Source organism: Lactuca virosa, chromosome 9, assembly GCF_052849685.1.
Source record: "Lactuca virosa cultivar CGN04683 chromosome 9, Lactuca_virosa_CGN04683_v6, whole genome shotgun sequence".
Lineage (NCBI taxonomy): Eukaryota > Viridiplantae > Streptophyta > Magnoliopsida > Asterales > Asteraceae > Lactuca > Lactuca virosa.
The window spans coordinates 31,792,110-31,798,109 of NC_136434.1; positions in this window are offsets into that span (position 1 = coordinate 31,792,110).

A 6,000-nucleotide genomic window follows, 5' to 3' on the forward strand; every position below is an offset into this window, starting at 1 on the left:
TTAATGCATTGGAGATTGTCTAAATATAATAAATCTAATATGCTAACATCCCGAACTTGCCAGTTTTTTCTCTTTATCTTGGCAAAGCTCCATCCCAAGCCTCTCTAAGTCAACCCTGATCCTTCATCGTCAACCTATCCCTAAACCATTCCCACCATCCTTATAAAATGAATCGTTATGTTATATATGATTTTTTTTTGTTTATTTGCATTAAAGAAATCTGTTTTCATAGAAAAAATTATGTTAATACTTAATGTTTTAGATATACTTGTTGACAATGGTGGTATAAATATACATTTTGGAATAGTTTGGACGACGATGTCTATGAATTAAATTTGATAATATTTTTAGTTAGAGGTGGCAAAGACTGACATAACATGAAACCCGACACGAAATCGACACGAAATAAACGGGTTTGGGTAAGATATTTCAACCCGTTTAATTAAACGGGTTGACACGACGCGACATGGCAAATAAATGGGTAAGGTTAAGGTTGAGAATTTCAACTCAAATATGACTCGAAAATAACCCGTTTATATGTAAGTTTTCTAAATATTTTAAACAAACTAGAAATACCAAAAACCAAAACAATACATAAAAGAAAACCTTTGGGTTGACTCGTTTTGTAACGTGGAATACACTTAGCCGTCTTAGTCAAGACTTTCATTTTCAGTTTTTTTGTTATCGCCCAAATTACACAGTCCCCTCATGTAACATCTGTTCCAGGTATTACTTAATTATTCATTTAAGTTTTAAGGTTTTGTGCGTGGACTCGGCGAGTTAGGAGTTCAACTCGTCGAGTAGAAGCATCATTGGTAGACGTGGGATCGAGACCTACTTGACGAGTCGGAAGGCCAACTCGACGAGTAGGAGCTGTAAAGAGAAACTCTAATTTTTAGGGTTTGTACCCTATTTAAAGAACATGTCCTGCCTCTTGTGGCCTCCCTTAGCACTCTATCAGCCAGAGAAAACCCTAGATCGACCTTGCACCCTCTTGAGTGAAAGAAAGAGCCTTTATGAGCAAATTTAGGGTGATTATGAAGAACTTTAGAGCTTGAAGAAGAAGGATATAGGAGAAGAATAGTAGATCCATCATCCACATCACATTGGTCGGCATCCTAAGGAATAAAGTCGTGATTTTGATCTCTAATTGCTTAGATCTCTTTTCTTGAAAGTAAATGGCCATTCTTGGTGCAAAATGGAGTCAAACTTGGATCTGGACTTATCACAAAGATATGGTTCCAGATATGGACCTCTTTAGGTCCCAAATGACGTAAAGTTGCTTCCTTTATGCAGTTTAGTCACTTTCCATGCACAAAAACCTTGTTAGAAGCCTATTTTTGAAGTAATAGCCTTGTAGGGCCTTGCATGCACGTAAAGTTTGCAACTTTACGTGATACCTACACTAGGAGAGATTAGATATGGAGTTTGGGACCTTAGATCCCACTAAAAAGGGCTGAACTTGAAGAAGACTGAAGGAACTCGTCGAGTCCCTTAGCTGACTCGACGAGTCGAGCAGGGTTTACTCCTTTTCGGGTCTCCCGAGTGTTTTCGGTTGTCATGATTTTTCGGTTGTGGACAAGGAAGGTTTCGGCAAGTTACACAGGCAACTCGGCGAGTCGATGAATTACTCAGAAAACTCAGCGAGTTGCTGGATGCACTCGACGAGTTGAGGTCAACATGGACTGTTGACCTTGAACTTTGACCAGGGTTGACCAGAGTTGACTTTAAGGGAAAATAATGGATTATGACAACTTAATCGCATAGTGATTATAGGCAGTTGGGTGGAGCAACGTGTGGGACATTCCTGATTTTAGCTTGTCAGTTCGACATTCGAGAGGTGAGTCTTCTCACCATACCAATGGGTCTAAGGCACCAAGGCCGTCCCATTTTATGTGATGCAGATTGTTGATTAATTATGCGATATGATAGTATGACATTTGCATGGAAGACAATGTGGGGGTTCCCGTGGCATTTGGTATAAGATCTTGGAGGGTTTCCATGGCATCCTAGTATATCTGTTTATATAGTTTGCATTATGTCTTGTTTGGTAGTGAAGACCTTGTGGGGGTTCCCAAGGCAGGAAGACCTTGTGGGGGTTCCCAAGGCAGGAAGACCATGTGGGAGTGCCCATGGCAGATAAGACCACGTGGGGGTTCCCGTGGCATTAGGTGTAAGACCCTGGAGGGTTTCCATGGCTTCCTTATATGTTGTATGCATCGCTTATGTGATATGTGTAGCTTTATAGCTAATATGATATGTGTTATGTGGATTGTGTGTGGGGTATGCTCTGGGGGACTCACTAAGCATTAGCTTACAATTTGTGGATTTGTTTCAGGTACATCTGAGCCCAAGGGCAAGGGCAAAGCTTGATGGCGCGACGTGCACTCTTGCTCGGGCATTTTATGGGACACTATGATATTTTAAAATAAAGTTGTATTTGATATGGTTTTGAAAACAATTGTAACTGGTTTTTGGTGGATGATGGAGTTGTGTTTTGGGATAATTAAAAATGAAAATTTTCTTTGAAAATTTGGGTTGTTACAAGTTGGTATCAGAGCCTTGGTTTGAGGGATTCAGGCACACTCTCGGATGCGTCAAAACTCAAACTAAGGAAATGGTAAAAATTGTTTTAAAAAATAAAAGTTAAAAACTTTTGTGACTGGAAAAGAGGAGAGTGCAACGCGCGTGATCAGCCGAGCCAAGTAAGTAGTTCCCCAATGTGTTAGCCATGTTATACTGATATTTGAGCTTTGATAATCGTATGGATTTTGCTATGTGTATGCCTTTAAATTGTATACGGTTAGGAGCTTATAGTCTAAGAATGATTTATTTGGCCTTTTTTCCTGTTCCTTGTTTGGTTGTGGTCCTAGGGTAGAATCTCTTATTCGAAAGTCTATTTGATCCTTTTATGTGTATAGTTTGCATGCATAATGGCAACCTGTTATGATTGGTCTGATTGATGTAAGTAGAGCAAATCTTAGGACAGCCTAGGATTTGAGGTATGCAGTAGTCTGTGGGATATGGTTATTTGGGACGAATTTGGGTTATCAAGTAGAGCCTTGGGGAAAGGTACATGTAGGTGCGGAAGGTAGTATTGGGCCCGTACTACTGAAAGCACAGGACCTGTACCCAAACTAATTCTAGATCTGACAGCTCTAAGGAGGACCGACGTGGGAAGGTCCCCTATATAGATGTCCTAATTATTATGGTTTATGACATTTCAGTTCAGCATGGTGATGATACGCTTTGGGACAGGGGGATCAGGATTTGGATCCGGATCGGGCAGCGGTAGTGAGCCCATTGATGAGAGGTTGCACGATATCATTGCAGCCGAGGTTACGAAGGGCATCATTGACGCTATCCCAGTGATATTTGGGACGGTCAAGGAGGGTATGACGGAGATCATGGAGGAGAGGCTCAGGTCATTCAGAGCAGAAATTGCCGCGATCCAGATCGGGGCCCGAACTCCCTCATTTCGGGAGTTCGGGACGTGTGGAGCACCGGAGTTTTTCGGGGTCAGGGACCCCATTGTTAGCCGACGCTGGGTGGCGGACATTGAGAACGCCCAACGCACGAGTTCTTGCCCTGATGCGGCGAAGGTGGGTTTTTCTTCCTGTATGTTGAGGGATAGAACCCAAGATTGGTGAGGAGAGGTAACCAGCCAAGTGGGAGCAGCCGGTGTGGCTGTGATGACATGGGTCGAGTTTGTTCGGCGATTTGACTTAGAGTTTGCACTAGCTATCGAGGTGCAACGGATGGTGATGGAGTTCCAGGAGCTCCAGCAGACCACCGAGACTGTGGCGGAGATCACCGCCAAGTTTCGGGAGCGGGCATTGTTGATCCCACATTATGCTACCGATGAGGACATGCGGAGGACGAGGTATCATTCCATGTTGAGGGATGATATCCGAGAGTTTGTGAGCTTTACAGGGTGCAAAACCTTGAATGAGATAGTAGAGAAGGCCTGTGAGCGGAAGATGGAGTTGGACTTCCGCACCAAGCGGAAGCCTGAGCAGGCACATGCAGCAGTAGGTCAGGCTAAAAAGCCTAAGACCTCGGATTCATCTGGTAGGGGCCAGCAGGGCCGTGTCCGGTGTGCCAAGTGTGGGAGATCTCATGGGGAAGCTTGACGGGGGACGAACCCAGTGTGTTATACGTGTACGTGAGCAGGGACTGCCCCAAGAAGGGCTTGATATGTTTCCACTGCAACCAGACCGGCCATAAAAAGGCCGATTGTCCGAGGTTGCAGGGAGGGGGAGGAGCAGTGGCGTCGCCTGCGCCCGCCACGATGAGGATTACCGATGTCCGCCCTGCTAAGGCGGATGCTCCAGCGGTGAAGAGTCGTGCATTTCAGCTGACTATCGAGGAGGCTCGGGCAAAGCCAGACGTTGTGGTTGGTACGTGTTTATTTTTCTCTGCTCTCTATTTATTTGTATTGCTTATATGTGCACTGTGCTTATGTATAGGGACCTTTTTGGTCAATGGTATGTCGGCTCATGTTTTGTTTGATTCGGGTGCTACCCGATCATTCGTGTCTCTTGCACTTAGCAAGAAGTTTCGGGATGCGCCGGGAACTTTGGATTCCCCACTTGAGGTAGAGATTGCTGACAACTGCACTGTGAGTGCTGCGAGGGTGTATCAGGACTGTGTCCTGAACGTGCTTGGAGAGAGGTTTCGCGTTGACTTGGTTCCGATACCGTTGCGAGGGTTGAAAGTGATTGTCGGGATGGATTGGTTGGGGCCAATGGGGTCATGATCGATTGCGAGCGTCGGTTAGTGAGGGTTCGAACCCCAAGTGGGGGAGAACTGGTTATACATGGTGAGAGGGCCTCGCGGGGGCCGACTCTCTGTTCGGCTGCGAGGGCAAGGAGATTTCTGCAACAGGGATGTACGAGATTTATGGCTTATATCTCGGATACGAGGGTTGAGACCACGACAGATGTGGGCAGTGTGCCGATTGTACAAGAATTTTGGGATGTTTTTCCCGAAGAGTTACCAGGAGTGCCTCCAAAGAGGCAGGTGGAGTTTCACATTGATTTGGTGTCGGGTGCCGCTCCGATCGCGAAGGCACCATACCGGATAGCAACGCCCGAGATGCAGGATCTATCTACGCAGCTTCAGGAGCTGCTAGACCGGGGATTTATCCGTCCGAGCAGTTCCCCGTGGGGAGCTCCGATCCTGTTCGTTAAAAAGAAGGATGGCTCACACATGATGTGCGTTGATTATCGAGAGCTGAACAAACTAACGGTGAAGAACCATTATTTGCTACCGAGGATCGATGATTTGTTCGATCAGCTACAAGGAGCATCTTGGTTTTCCAAGATTGATCTTCGGTTGGGATACCATCAGATGATGATTCGGGATGAGGATATACCGAAGACAGCTTTCAGGACTCATCATGGGCATTATGAGTTTGTGGTGATGCAATTTGGGCTCACCAATGCCCCAATAGCGTTCATGGATCTCATGAACAGGGTGTGTAGACCGATGTTGGATTGGTCGGTGATCGTTTTTATCGATGATATCCTGGTCTACTCTAAGACCAAGGAGCAGCACGAGCAACATTTGAGTGAGGTATTGGAGACCCTGAGGGCGGAGAGGCTCTATGCCAAGTTCTCCAAGTGTGATTTTTGGCTGCGGGAGGTATAGTTTTTGGGGCACATCATTAACCAGGAAGGTATTTTGGTTGATCCAGCCAAGGTGGAGGTTGTGATTCGGTGGGAGGTACTGAAGAATGCTTCCGAGACCCGTAGCTTCTTGGGTCTAGCGGGCTATTATCGGAGATTCATCCAGGATTTCTCCAAGATTGTTGTGCCCTTGACCCGCTTGACCAAGAAGAATGTGACATTTCGATGGGATGCGGATCAGCAGTTGGCCTTTGAGACCCTGAGACAGAGGTTATACGAGGCTCCGATTCTAGTACTACCCGAGGGGTTAGATGATTTGGTGGTGTACTGTGACGCATCAATTTAAGGGTTAGGTGCGGTACTGATGCAG